The sequence below is a fragment of the Nicotiana tabacum genome, chromosome 24, assembly GCF_000715075.1.
Source record: "Nicotiana tabacum cultivar K326 chromosome 24, ASM71507v2, whole genome shotgun sequence".
Taxonomy (NCBI): domain Eukaryota; kingdom Viridiplantae; phylum Streptophyta; class Magnoliopsida; order Solanales; family Solanaceae; genus Nicotiana; species Nicotiana tabacum.
In genome coordinates, this window is record NC_134103.1 from 46,246,573 (window position 1) to 46,262,621 (window position 16,049).

Genomic DNA, 16,049 nt, shown 5'->3' on the forward strand with positions numbered 1-16,049 from the left:
GAGGGGCTGTATATGAGTGATGTTTTGCCCGAGGGGCTGTTTATTATTTCATCATTTTTTCTCACCTTTGCATTGAGCCTTTGTTTGAAAAATTGTTGGAAAAATGTCTTTAAATGAGTTTTTACTGGAACTGGGTTTAAACGAGATATTTGATTCGAATCCTGATTTTAAAAGCATGTGGTATTTTACTGAGACTTTCTGATATTAGCGTTATATGCTTTAGTGCTCGTCACTACTGCTCAGTCTTTATTTATTGTTGTTACATACTGAGTTGGCGTACTCACGTTACTCCCTGCACCTTGTGTGCAGATTCAGGTGTAGCTGGATACGGTAGCGGTTATTGAGTGTTCTGGTTGCAGATTTTCTTGGAGATAGCAAGGTAGCTGTTTGGCGATCGCAGCCCCTGCTCTCTTCTCCCTCTTATCTTCTTCTAGTTATATTTAGCTATTTTTCGGGCTGAGTTAGCCTTGATATTGTTAGACAGATTGTAGTATATGCTCATGACTAGTGACACCCCGATGTCGAACTTTTTTTTTTCCTTTTCCGCACTTCTGGTTTTCTTATATTTGAACTCTTTTAATGGAGGTTTTATGTCAAATAACCTTGAAATTATCTTTAAAATGAAAATATCGGTTTGTTTTGGAAATGAGTCGGCTTGCCTAGTTCCATGATAGGCGCCATCATGACAAGGGTTAGTTTTGGGTCGTGACAGGTAGAGACGAGATGGCCGACTTTGACACTCGCTATGGGTCAATAATATTAAATAGAATTATTTATATCAACGTGATTCACAGAGTTAACAGTAATTTTATTGACCAGTAGAAATAATTAAATTCCTTCAATTGTAGCAATTCTCAATATATTAATATAATCCTTCAATTTAAATAAATTTCCAAATTTATCAATTAGTCTCATTTACAGGAATAACAATAATTCTTAACAAGCAGGAATAATAATTCAATAAATTTCAAATATTTCCAATTTATCAATTAGTTTCACAAGCCGAAATAAACTATTAAGGTATCGTGTAATTATTATTATTAAGCACGATTTCTGCCGAGGACGTACGACCCAATCCAGAGTGTCGTGTACACTGCCAAGGGACGTGCGACACGATCCATAGATGCATCTATCCTGCCGAGGCGTTCGGCCCGCTCTACAAGAAAGGAGCACATTTTTCTTATGTACCTCCGGGAATGAGAGTACGTTTATTATAAGATAAATTCGAGAGGAAGAACAATTTCTTTTAACAATTATTTAATTTAAACAGAAAATCAAGCATATGAGATTTCCATCCTTTAATATCTTCATCTAACAATTCACAATATATTCATATATATCAATTAATATTAATTAAACAAAGAATATAATTTACACAAATAATTCATGCTTTGAGTCCTAAACTACCCGGAGTTTAGTATTAATAGTAGCTACGCACGGACTCTCATCACCTCGTGCGTACGTAGCCCCCACAATTAGCAAGCATTATTCTATTTAATCCATATGGGGTAATTTTCCCCTCACAAGATTAGACAAGAGGCATACCTCATCTCAAAGTCCACTTTCCGATTACCATGTCGCGTTGAATTCTCGATTCGACGCCGAAAAATCCGAAACTATCCAAATATTGTACAAAATAATTAATATATGCTAAATGATTCAAAATCTATCTATTAAATAAATTACCTTATCCAAAATGATAAAATTCCTAAAATTCACCCCTGGCCCACATGCTCGGATTCTGGAAATTTTTGGATGAAAACGTTACCCATAATCTCAAGAACTTAAATATATAATTTCTACCCAATTTCATAACTATTTTCGTGGTCAAAATCTCATTTTTATAAAAATCTAGGTTTTTTACCTAAACCCTTGATTTCTAAGATTTACTAGTTATAACTCAAAGGGTGTAGAATTAACTTACCTCCAAGTTGATAGTTGAAAACTCCTCACAAAGAGCTCTAAAATCGCCCAACAATGGATGAAAAATAGAAAGAAATGGACTGAGTTTTCGTCCGTATTAAGGTTCTGCCCAGACAGGATTTTCGCACCTTCGGAAGGAGTATCGCACATGCGGCTTTCGCATCTACAGAAATTCCTCGCAGGTGCGCATTTTCTTTCTTTTCCTGGTTCCGCACCTGCGGAAGAAATGCTCGCTTCTGCGCAAGAGCAGCTGCGCCCATCCCTTCGTACCTGCGCATTTTTCCGCCTTTGCGCACAAGGCCATCACACCTGCACGTTCGCAGGTGTGCCAAATGGTTGGTCATGCTTCTCTTGTTCGCACCTGCGATTGGTGGCTCGCACCTACGAGGTCGCACCTGCGAGCTCGCACCTCCAGTTGTCTAAGCGCAGGTGCGATTATGACAATAGCTGGGAGCTTCAGTCCTTGCTAAATTTCCCAAAATTGGTCCGAGCCTCATCCGTTTAACACTCGGGACCCCCGGGGCCCCTGTCACGACCTAAAATCCCACCTCAGGCGTCGTGATGGTACTTAGTCTCTAAGACTAAGTAAGCCGATTTTAATTACAATTCAAGCCATTTTTAAAAAAAAATAGAAGCTAACAGCAGAACAAATATGAATATAACAACCTCCCAAGACTGGTAGTACTGAGTCACGAACTCTAACTGAGTACATGAAATTATCTCGAGGATCGAATATACAGTACTGATCGAATAAGAAATCAACAGTACAATAAAATGGAAAGACTCCAAAGGACTGCGACGACCAAGTAACTCTACCTTGAATCCTTACGATCCCGCTTTACTCTGTCCAAGTCCGATATCTCCAATACCTGGCTCTGCACAAAAATGTGCAGAAGTGTAGTATGAGTACACCACAGCCGGTACCCAGTAAGTATCAAGACTAACCTCAGTGGAGTAGTGACGAGGTATAGTCAAGACACTCACTAGTCTAATAACCTGTGCAATATGAGATACAAAATAATAGAAAACAAATAGCAGTAATAGCAACACCAATCAACTAGTGATTTAAACAGCAAAGCAACAGGAACACCATAAATATTACTCAAACGAATAATAAACACAGTTACAACCAATTAATCAAGTTCCTTCAATATACATCTTTTACCTATAAGTTTTTCAATAAAAGTCTCTAGAATATAATCCTTTTCAATAAATATATTTCGAATATACTTTCTTCAAATAAATATCCTTCCATTTAAATTCTTTCACATAAATATCTTTCTAATATATATAATTCTTTCAATTAAATATTCTTCTAATATAATTCTTTCAAATAAATATCTTTCTAATATATATAATTCTTTTAAGTAAATATTCTTCTAATATAATTCTTTCAAATAAATATCTTTCTAATATATATATAATTCTTTCACATCAAATGGCACGGCAATACTTTCGTGCACTTGTCTTATTCTTACCCAATATATATATGTAGATCAAATCAATTGCACAGCATCGCCCTTCGTGCATTTATATCTTTCTCATCGTGCATACATATAACAGTACCAACTAGGTGGGAGAAATGTCAATAACAATAAAAGAAATAAAGTAGAGGCACACAGGAAGCAACAACGAGTACAAGTCACATAGAAAATATAGGTACACGATAACATCTCAAGATAAGGGCATGAATGTATACACAACAAAACGATATCACAATGTAATGTATGTCTCTTGTCCTCGCCTGCACGGAAACACCCTTCGTGCTATGAATATATGATAATATAAAAATAATTGCACGGCATCACCCTTCGTACTTTTACTCTCGTCCTCACCTGATAATATAAATGAAATAGCACGAAATCACCCTTCGTGCTTTACACTCTCAATGGCGCGGCATCACCCTTTGTGCTTTACACTCTCAAATGGCACGGCATCACCCTTCGTGCTTTACACTCTCAAAACGGCACGGAATCACCCTTCGTGCTTTACACTCTCAAATGGTACGGCATCACCTTTCGTGCTTTACACTCTTCCTTACCAAGCACATGCATATCATTAACAAGCAAGGTAGGAAGCATAAATAACATCAAGGAGAGTGTTTAAACCACAACACGATACAACAATTCATATCACAATTTTTCACTGACCACAACCAAGTTTCAAATATGTAGCAGAATCAATAAATTTATCAACAAATAGCCCAAGGCTCCACACAACATATAATAAACCTCAAAACAATCAATAGAGGTGAAAAATACTCAGTATAAGGCAACGCCTTCATTAATCCAATTTTTTGATAATTATATTAACTCTTCAATTTAAACTTATTTAATAAATGTTTGCAGATAAGGATTCCATCATGAATTTAATTCGAAGAAAAATATCAAGTCAACAAACACTGAATTCACATAAAATCCAAGTTACAATAACACCAAATTATTATATAAAATTCAAACTTGACAATTAAGGAACAAGGCGTGATAATTCAAGGATTTACTAATGCTAACAATTATCTAATTTAATACTTAAGAATGCCTAAAATTTTAAACCAATAAAGTTTGCACATATAAGCCCGAGTACGTACTCGTCAACTCGCGTACACGACTTTTTATATTTTACAAATGGCACATAAAACTCGATTCATAAGGGTAATTCCCCCACTCGAGGTTAAGCAAGACACTTACCTTATTGAAGTTATGCCGATATTCCAAAATCGCCTTCTTGCTTGAATTGACCTCCGGACAGCTCAAATATATCCAAATTAATTGCACCACTGTATTAAAATTCATCAGAAATAATTCCGGATAATAAAATACCAAATTAAAATTTTATTCTAAAAAGTCAGCGTGGGGCCCGCCCCTCGGAACCCGACAAATTTTTTACAAAATCCGAACACCCATTCCGATACAAGTTCAACCATACCAAAATTATCAAATTCCAATAACGGATCGCCCTTCAAATCTTAAATTAAAGTCTAGAGGATTTCTACCATTTTCAACCCAATTCCCTAATTTAGTAATAAAAACAACAATAGATTCATGTAATTTAACCAAAATCAAGTTAGGAATTCTTACCCCAATGTTTTCCTTGAAAAACTCTCGAAAAATCGCCTCACCCGAGCTTCCTTGGTCCAAAAATGGAAGAATGAGACGAATTTGGACTTTATTCTGCTACCCAGGGATTTGTTCTTCGCGTCCGCGACCCTTCTCTCGCGTTCGCGATGAACAAATTCTCCAACAACCATTTTCAAACTCTTCTCAGATAGCCTATAGTATAATAGTCATAACGCTTTGTACACAACTCCGAATGACAAATGGTTTAACTTTCTGGAAACTAGATTCAAAGGGCTATAACGTTCATTTGTTGCTCATTTCCTTATTTCTTATAAATTGCGAGATATAAGCTTCCAAAGTCAGCCCTGTGCAACAGAGATTTCCAAACTCTTCCCAGACAGCCTGTAGTGTATCCACCATAACCTTTGGTACACAACTCCAAATGACCAATGATTTACCTTTCCGAAAACTAGACACAAAGGACTACAACTTTTATTTATGGATCCTCTCGAAATTCCTTAAAGATTGCGAGATATGATCCTCCAAAATCAGACCATTGCAACTGAGATTTCCTTCATCGCGAACGCGAAGAACAAAATCCCAGAAGCCAAATCCTTCTTCGCGAGCGCGAGAGGCTCCTCGCGAACGCGAAGAACAACACCAGATATCAGAAAATCAGCATCCAAAAGTAGCCCAAAATGATCCGAAACACACCCGAGGCCCTCAGGACCTCAACCAAACATACCAACGCGTCCCATAACATCATACAAACTTAGTCGAAGCTTCAAATCACCTTCAACACCACCAAAAACACAAATTACACACGGATTCAAGCCTAATGAACTTAGAAATTTCCGAATTTCACAAACGACACTGAAACCTCCCAAACCACGTCCGAATGACCTCAAATTTTTCACACAAGTCATAAATGGCACAACGAAGCTATTCCAATTTCCAGAATCGGATTCCGACCCCGATATCAAAAAGTCAACCCCCCGGTCAAACTTCCCAAAAAATCATCTTTCACCATTTTTAGCCTAATTCCACTACAGACCTCCAAATAATTTTTCGGGCATGCTCCTAAGTCCATAATCACCATACAGAGCTATTGACATCATCAAAATTCCATTCCGGAGCTATTTGCTCAAAAGTCAACTCTCCGACCAACTCTTTACATTTAAGCTTCTAAATAAGGATTGTTCTTTTAATTTAATTCTGAATATTCAGTAATTCAAACTCGACCACACCCACAGGTCATAATACATATTGCGAAGATGCTTGGGACCTTAATTCATTGAACGAGGCGTTAATTCTTAAAACGATAAATCGGGTCATTATATTCTCCACCTCTTAAATAAACGTTCGTCCTCGAACGTGCTAAGAATTATTCTGAGGTTACCAAATTGATGATTTTACTTTTACACATATACTCTCGGTTCATCCCACATTACCGCATTTTAGATAAGCCCGACAATACCATCTCAATTGAGATTATTTCTTTTATCCATATTTGTAAACTTTAAGACCAATTTCTTACACTCCAAACATTTCGAAAAAGCCTGATTTTTACAACAACGCACGGTATTAGTCTCAACTGGCTATAGCAACTCGTGCCTACGCACACATCAATTTTCTTGATAGTGTTGAAGTACTTCAAAATATTTCCGGGGTGTTACATTCTCTGTAATGACCCAATCGGTCATTTTAACTTTTAGAACCCCGTTTCCTAAAATAAAACTTTTCGTATGTGCTTTTAATAATTTATGACTTGCGGGGATGGTTGGTTCGGGATTTGGAAGTGTTTGGGTTGAAACCGGAACACTTGGTTCCTTAAGTTGGCCTTAAAGTGCTAAGTTTGACTTCAGTCAACATTTTGAGAAAACGACCTTGGAATAGAATTTTGACAATTCCAACAGCTCTGTATGGTGATTTTGGACTTAGGAGAATATTCGAAATTTTATTTGGAAGTCCGTAGTTAAATTAGGCTTGAAATGGCTAAAATAGGAATTTAAGTTTGGAAGTTTGATCGGGGAGATAAATTTTTGATATCGGAGTCGGAATCCAGTTCTAAAAATTTTCATAGCTCCGTTATGTCATTTATTACTTGTGTGCAAAATTTGAGGTCAATCGGACTTGATTTGATAGGTTTCGGTACCTAATATAGAAGTTGGAAATCTTAAGTTTCGTTAAGTTTGAATTGGGGGATGATTCATGATTTTAGGGTTTTTTTGGTGTGATTTGAGGGTTCGACTAAGTTCGTATGATTTTTTGGGACTTGTTGGTATAATTGGTCGAGGTCTCAAGGGGCTCGGGTGAGTTTCGGATGACTAACGGATCACTTTTGGCCTTTGGAACACTGCTGATAACTGCTGGTATTTTCTTCTGATTTCCTTATACGCGATCGCGTAAGTTGGTCTGCGATCGCATAGGGTAATTTGAACAGAGGTGGATTTGTTCTACGCGATCGCGTGAATGGGTATACGATCACGTAGGCTTATTTTGGGCAGCTGGAAATTCATTCTATGCGATCGCGTGGGCACGTTTGCGATCGCGTAGGTTAGGCCAGCTTGTGCCTTGCGATCGCGTGTGGTTGTTTGCGATCGCATTGGGGAAACTGGGGAGGAGCTAGGCCATGTGCTTAATGCTTCGTGATCGCGTGAGGAGGCTCGCGATCGCGTAGGCTTGCGAAGACTGTGCTTAGCGATCATGTGGGACTTTCCGCGATCGCGTAGGGTTAATGTTTGGGCAGTAAAATTTGTGCTACGCGATCGCATGAGGAAGTTCGCGATCGCGTAGAAGAAATCACTGGGCAGAGAGTTTAAGTTCTGAGAATGGGACTTCGTCACATTTTCCATTTTTAACGATTAGGAGCTCGGATTTAGGCGATTTTTGGGAGATTTTTAGAGAAAACAACGGGGTAAGTGTTCTTTACTCAATATTGGTTAAATTACCCGAATCCATCACTATTTTTATCATTTAATTGGTGAATTGAGTTGGAAAAGTTTGAAAACCCTCTTGGATAGATTTGAGTATTTGAGGGCCGAATTGTTGGAATTTAGCGATTTTGGTATGGGTAGACTCGTGGTTGAGTGGGTGTTCATATTTCGTTACTTTTGCCGGATTCCGAGACGTGGATCCCACGGACGAATTTTTAATTAATTTCGGAATTTTTTTTGAAAATGTAGTATTTTCTTATAGAATTGATTCCTATAATTTTTAGTGATTTTATCGAATTATTTTTGGCTAGATTCGAGCCAGACAGAGTTGGATAATCGTGGAAAAGGCTTTCTAGTGGATTAAATTGGAGCAAGACGAGGTAAGTCTCTTGTCTAATCTTGTGAGGGGAAAATTACCTCATAGGTGATTAAAAATTAAATAATTGTTGCTAATTGTGGGGGCTACGTACGCACGAGGTGACGAGAGTTCGTGCGTAGCTACTATTAATGCTAAAGTCCGGGTAGTTTAGGACTCAAAGCATGAATTACTTGTGTAAATTATATTATTTATTAATACATATATTGTGAATTATTAGATAAAAATATTAAAGGATGAAAATCTCATATACTTGATTTTTCTGTTTAAATCAATTAATTGTTAAGTGAAATTATTCTTCCTCTTGAATTTATCTTATAACAAATATACTCTTCTTCCGGAGGTACATTTAAAATTGTCCTCCTTTCTTGTGGAGCGGGCCGAACGCCTCGGCAGGATAGATGCATCTATGAATCGCGTCGCACGTCCCTTGGTAGTGTACACGACACTCTGGATCGGACCGTACGTCCTCGGCAGAAATCGTGCTTAATAATACTAATTACACGATACTTTAATAATTTATTTCAGCTTGCGAAACTAATTGATAAATTGAAAAATTCTTGGAATTTAATGAATTATTATTCTTGCTTGTTAAAGATTTAATTGTTATTCCTGTAAATGATATTTAATTGATAAATTAAAAAATTTTTGAATTGAAGGAATTTAATTAATATATTGAGAATTGTTGCATTTGAAGGAATTTGATTATTTCCGCTGATTAAATAAATTATTTTAAGTTCTGTAAATAACACTGATTTAAATATCCTAGTTGTATTTCAATTATTATTATTAACCCATAGTGAGTGTCAAAGTCGGCCATCTCGTCTCTACCACTTCGAGATTAGGCTTGATACTTACTGGGTACACGTTGTTTACGTACTCATACTACACTTGCTGCACTTTTTGTGCAGGACCTGAGTCAAGTACTAGTGGGGGACCTATCGTCTTACACCCACGTTATCCAGGGGCATAGTGGTGAGCTACCTTTCTGATCCGTTCTGCAGCTACTAGTGTCTCTCCTTGTATTTTGTTTTATTCTGTCTATTTTTATTTCAGACAGTGTTTGAGATTTTGTATAATATACTAGATGCTCGTATACTTGTGACACCAGGTCTTGGCATACACATTGGTTAAGTTTGGGTTTTATTATTTCTCTTGGTTTTAAAATTTGTCAATGAATGCTTAATTTATTAAGTTGGCTTGCCTAGCCATAGTATTGGGCACCATCACGACCTATAGGTGAAATTGGGTCGTGACAACATGGTATCAGAGCACTAGGTTCACGTAGGTCTCACAAGTTATGAGCAGGCCTAATAGAGTCTTGCGGATCGGTACGGAGACATCTGTACTTATCTTCGAGAGGCTATAGGGTGTTAGGAAATTACCTTTCTTCATATTCCATCGTGCAATTAATGTAGTACGAAATATCCTTCTCTTATTCTCTCACAGATGGTGAGAACGCGCTTGAATGAGGTTCCCGACCAGGGAAGAACTACTCCCCCAGTTTCTAGAGGCTGAGGTAGAGGCCGAGGCCGAGGGAGGGCTCCAGCCCGTGGTAGAGGGCAAGGACGTCCCAGGACTATTCCAGTTATGCTGCCAGTGGGTCCAGCAGAGAATCCCATTATTGAGGAGCAGGATGAGGTGCCTGTGGCAGAGCCAGCTCCGGTGGATTTCACATCTGCACCGGGATTTTAGGATGTCATGGGTCGTATGCTACGGTTCATGGACAATATGACTCAGGCCGGTTTATTTCTGGCAGACCCAACCACATCTCAGGCGGGCGGGGGAGCACAGACCCCTACCGCGCAGGCTCATGGACAGACAACTGCTGTATATCAGACCCAGGGTGCACTACCCGTGGAAGGAACCCAGCCAGTGGCAGCAGCTACACCTGAGCCCAGGCCAGCTGTAGTCGCCGATCCTCAGAAGCTATTGGACCGATGGACTAGACTACATCCTCCTGTCTTTGGGGGTGAGCGACATGAGGATCCACATGACTTCATTGATCGTTGCAGGGACAGACTGCACAACATGAGGATATTAGAGTCTCATGGGGTAGACTTTGCTACTTTTCAGCTAGAGGGCAGAGCCCGTAGATGGTGGCAGTCTTATGCTCTTGGCAGACCAGCAGATTCTCCTCCCATGACTTGGGACAGGTTTACTCATATCTTCCTGGACAGGTATATTCCACCCTCCCAGAGGGAAGAGTTACGGTTTCAGTTTGAGTAGCTCCAGCAGGGTCAGATGTCAGTGACTAATTATAAGGCGTGGTTTTCTGAATTATCTCGCCATGCACTTATGATACTCCCTACTGAGGCGGAGAGAGTGCGGAGGTTTGTAGCCGGTTCACATACTGGTATTCAGGCCACTATGGCTCGAGAGGTTGAGATGGGTACTTCTTATGAGCGAGTTGTGGAGATAGCCCGGAGGATTGAGGGTGTGCTTCAGCGGAGCCGAGTACAGATTATGAGAGATAAGCGGTTCAGGTACTCTGGAGAGTTCAGAGGTGCTCTGTCTGGGGGTAGAGGTCAGTTCGTGAGGGGGCAGTCCAGCAGACCCCCATTTCCATCACCACTACCTCCTCGAGGTGCTCCACTGCGACCTTATCTCAGTGCTATACCAGAGAGTTCTTACTGCCCACCAGCTATTCAGGGTCCTCCCAGTGGGTATTCAGGTCCCCAGGGCCAGACTCTTAGTCAGCAGCCCATCGCATCGAAGAGTTGTTATGAGTGCGGGGATCCCAGTCACATGCGGAGGTTTTGCCCCAGGCTTCGAGGTAGACCAGTACAATAGGGTCAGTATAACAGGAAAGTAAACAAGCGTGAGCATCTGTGCTCAACAATATCAAGAACACTTCTTATCCGATAAGAGTGCTTAACTACGTGTATGCTTGTGCAAGTGTCCTACCATAGTCCATATCAGCAAATAAGCATAAGGAAAAAGAACGGACAACACATAGAATATTTTCTCACAGCTTTCACAAGATAAAGCTCACACAGGTATGTATACCACTTCACAAATATCAACAACAAGAATGCCCCCAGGACACAAATCATCACAAATCAATCCCAAGCATAGCCCACCTTGTCTCGCCACATGTGCAATAGTAACATAAATGCCCGCCTTGTCTCGCCACACGTGCATATTAATGTTCCCACCTTGTCTCTCCACATGCGCAACCCACACACATATATATCCCACCTTGTAACGCTGCATGTTCAAATATCAATAGTAACAATAGCACGGAAGAAACCTCGTGCACCCCCATAACAAAAACCGCACGATAGAAACCTCGTGCATCACAATAATAACAACTGCACGGCAGAAACCTCGTGCATCACCACAACAAATACAACAACAACAATGGAAATAATACAAGGTACGACAAGTAAATCAACTCAAGAACTTTTAAATCACAAGAAAATGTGGAACCAATTCACAAGGAATAACCACAGTCTGAAATGCTAGGCATAAAAAGAACAACTCGACAAGGGAAAACTAATGTGTAGCAACGACCCCACAATATACACCTCAACAACAGGGAAGCTAACACGAGTCAAATAATTTCAAATAAAATAAGTCGACTGAGATATAGGATATCTAAACTTCTTTTAAGGTTGAGGAAATTACGAAGGATATTCAATAATTTAATTAAGGATTAGCAGCGTAAAGATAATCATAACCTCAATTAAGATTGAACAATTATAGGATGAAATAATATTTTTATTCCAAATAAAGATAAGCAATTATGAAAAGATAGCATGACAACATAGGAGATAAAATCTTCAGTTAAGTCAAATAAGAGTCAAATAGGCAATAAGAGTGAATCCTGAAGCAAATAAGGACTTAATCATATAGAGGTGAAACTAGTAAATAAGGACTTAATCATATCAAGAACAACTTCATACTCGGTGAAAGTAAGGACCTAATAATCCTAAAAGGCCAACTTTCCACAAATAAGTCTGAGCGCGTACTCGTCACCTCACGTACATGGACTACAATCAACATAGAAGACTCAAATCCTAAGGGGAAATCCCCCACACAAGGTTAAGTAAGATACTTACCACAAAGAAGACAGACCGATACTCAAAAATGAACTTCTCGGGTGAAATGACCTCCGGGCGGCTCAAATCTAATCAAAATAACTTCAAAGCACAAATAAATCTCATAAGAGACTATTCCGGATTATAAAGTCTCAATCTTTATCAAAATCTAAAAATCGGTTGAAAAGTTAACCCCCAGGGCCCGCACCTCGGAACCCGACAAATTTTACAAAACCCGAACACTCATTCCGATATGAGTACAATCATACAAAAATTATCAAATTCCGATACCATTTCGTCTCTCAAATCATGATTTTTCATTTTGGAAATTTTCTTCAAAAACCAACATTTTCCTCAACTCAAAACACAAATTAAATGATAAAAACAAAGATAAAATCACAGAATATAATAAATTCTAGGTGAAGAACACTTATCCAATCGATTTGCTTGAAAACCCCACAAAGAATTGCTCAAAACCAAGCTCTAGAACTCCGAAAATGGTGAAAATGGCAAACCCTCAGAATAGAGGACTTTATATTCTGCCCAGGTGTTTTGTGCATCGCGAACGCAGAGGAAGGGACACGTTCGCGAAGAAGAAAAACAAAAGCTGCCCAGTTGTTCTTCGCGAACGCGACAACATGTTCGCGAATGCGGAGAGGATAAATATGATGGCCCAACGACTGCTCTTCGTGAACGCGTGAAGTAGTACGCGAATAGTGTAATGGAATAGCTACACGAATGCGTAAGCGACACGCGAACACGAAGAGGAAAATGATCACCAGTGCCCAGGGCCTGGTTTGCACTTCGCGAACGCGAAGAAGGGGGTGGCAGAACTTCGCGAACGTGAGAGGGTGACTGCGAATGCGAATGCGAAGAGGAAATATTTTACCCTCCAAAATAACACTACGCGAACGCAAAGGCAAGGATGCGAACGCGATGAAGGAAACCAGATGACAGATAACAGCAGTTCAAAATAGGGGGAAATGACCCGTAGCCCATCCGAAACTCACCCGAGGCCCCCGGGACCCCGTCTAAACATACCAACAAGTCCCATAACCTAACACGGACTTGCTCGAGGTCTCAAATCACATCAGCCAACTCCAAAAATACAAATCGCACCACAAATCGAACTTATGAACTTCCAAAACTTCTAACTTTAAAAACTCATGTCGAAACCAATCTAACCAACCCGGAATGACGTCAAATTTTGCAGGCAAGTCCCAAATAACACAACGGAACTGTTCCAACTCTCGAAATCACATTCCGACCACGATATCAAAAATTCCACTTCCGGTCAAAATCTCAAAAAATTTAACTTTTGCCATTTCAAGCCTAAATCAGCTACGGACCTCAAATTCACGGTCCGAACATGCTCCTAAGTCCAAAATCACCCAACGGAGCTAACGAAACCGACGAAACTCCATTCTGGAGTCGTCTTCACACAGTTCCGACTACAGTCAAAATCCTAAGACTTAAACTTTCGTTTTAGGGATTGTGTCCCAAATCACACCGGATCATCCGGTAACTAAATTCGACCATGTACGCAAGTCAATACACATAATGTGAAGCTGTTCAAGACCTTATGCCGCCGAACGAAGCTTAAATTCTCAAAACGACCGGCCGAGTCATTACAGATGGTAACTTTTATTTGAAAGAATTATATTTGAAAGTTATTTACTTGAAAGAATTATATTTAAAAGATATTTACTTGAAAAAATTATATTTGAAAGATATTTACTCGAAGAATTATATCTGAAAGATATTTACTTGAAAGAATTATATTTGAAAGTTATCTACTTGAAAGAATTATATTTGAAAGTTATCTACTTGAAAGAATTATATTTGAAAGTTATTTATTTGAAAGAATTATATTTGAAAGTTATTTACTTGAAAGAATTATATTTGAAAGATATTTACTTGAAAGAATTATATTTGAAAGATATTTATTCGAAAGAATTATATTTGAAAGGTATTTACTCGAAAGAATTATATTTGAAAGTTATTAACTTGAAAGAATTATATTTGAAATTTATCTACTTGAAAGAATTATATTTGAAAGTTATTTACTTGAAAGAATTATATTTGAAAGATAGTTGCTTGAAGGAATTATATTCGAAAGATATTTATTGGAAAGAATTATATTCAGAAGAGATTTATTTGAAAGAATTCTATTTGAAAGATATATTTATTTGAAGAAAGTATATTTGAGATATATTTATTGAAAAGGATTATATTCTAGAGACTTTCATTGAAAGACTTATAGATAAAAGATGTATATTTGAAAGACTTGATTAATTGGTCGTACCTGTGTTTATTATTCGTTGAGTAATATTTATGATGTTCCTGTTGCCTTGCTATTTAAATCACTAGTTGATTGGTATTGCCCTTATTGTTATTTATTTTCTATTATTTTCGTATGCTATATTGCACAGATTATTTGACTAGTGAGTGTCTTGACTGTACCTCGTCTCTACTCTATTGAGGTTAGTCTTGATACTTACTAGGTACCGACCGTGGTGTACTCATACTACACTTCTACATTATCCATTTAGTATTTTTGAAATCAAAACTTCTTCAATGAAATAATAAAGATAAAACTCATAGAATAAACGATAAATATTGTTAGCAACTAAATTTCTAAACAATTCATAACTATTCCCAAAACCCGGCGTCACAAGTGCATGAGCATTTACTAGGGAATTAAAAATAAAATACAGTATCTGTCTAGAATACAAATTAGACAGGAAAAATATAATAATCCTGAAGGAGACTCTGTTGGCTACGGATCGTAATACAGAATGCAGCTCACATATGTCCCCACAATTATTAACCACACCTCTGCATCCACAAGGCTGCTATACATATATATACCTGCACAATAAAATGTGCAGCAAGTGCAGTATGAGTACGAAAATAACATGTACCCAGTAAGTATCAAGCCTAATCTCGAAATGGTAGAGACGAGATAGCCGACTTTGACACTCACTATGGGTCAATAATATTAAATAATCATGAAATAGAAATATTTATATCAACATGATTCACAGAGTTAACAGTAATTTTATTGACCAGTAGAAATAATTAAATTCCTTCAAATGCAGCAATTCTCAATATATTAATTAAATTCCTTCAATTCAAATAAATTTTCAAATTTATCAATTAGTCTCATTTAAAGGAATAACAATAATTCTTAACAAGCAGGAATAATAATTCAATAAATTCCAAAGATTTCTAATTTATCAATTAGCTTCACAAGCTGAAATAAACTATTAAGGTATCGTGTAATTATTATTATTAAGCACGATTTCTGCCGAGGACGTACGGCCCGATCCAGAGTGTCGTGTACACTGCCGAGGGACGTGCGACACGATCCATGGATGCATCTATCCTGCCGAGGCGTTCGGTCCGCTCCACGAGAAAGGAGGACATTTTTCTTATGTACCTCCGAAAATGAGAGTATGTTTATTATAAGATAAATTAGAGAGGAAGAATAATTTATTTTAACAATTAATTAATTTAAACAGAAAATCAAGCATATGAGATTTTCATCCTTTAATATCTTCATCTAACAATTCACAATATATTCATATATATCAATTAATATTAATTAAACAAAGAATACAATTTACACAAGTAATTCATGCTCTGAGTCCTAAACTACCCGGACTTTAGCATTAATAGTAGCTACGCACGGACTCTCATCACCTCGTGTGTA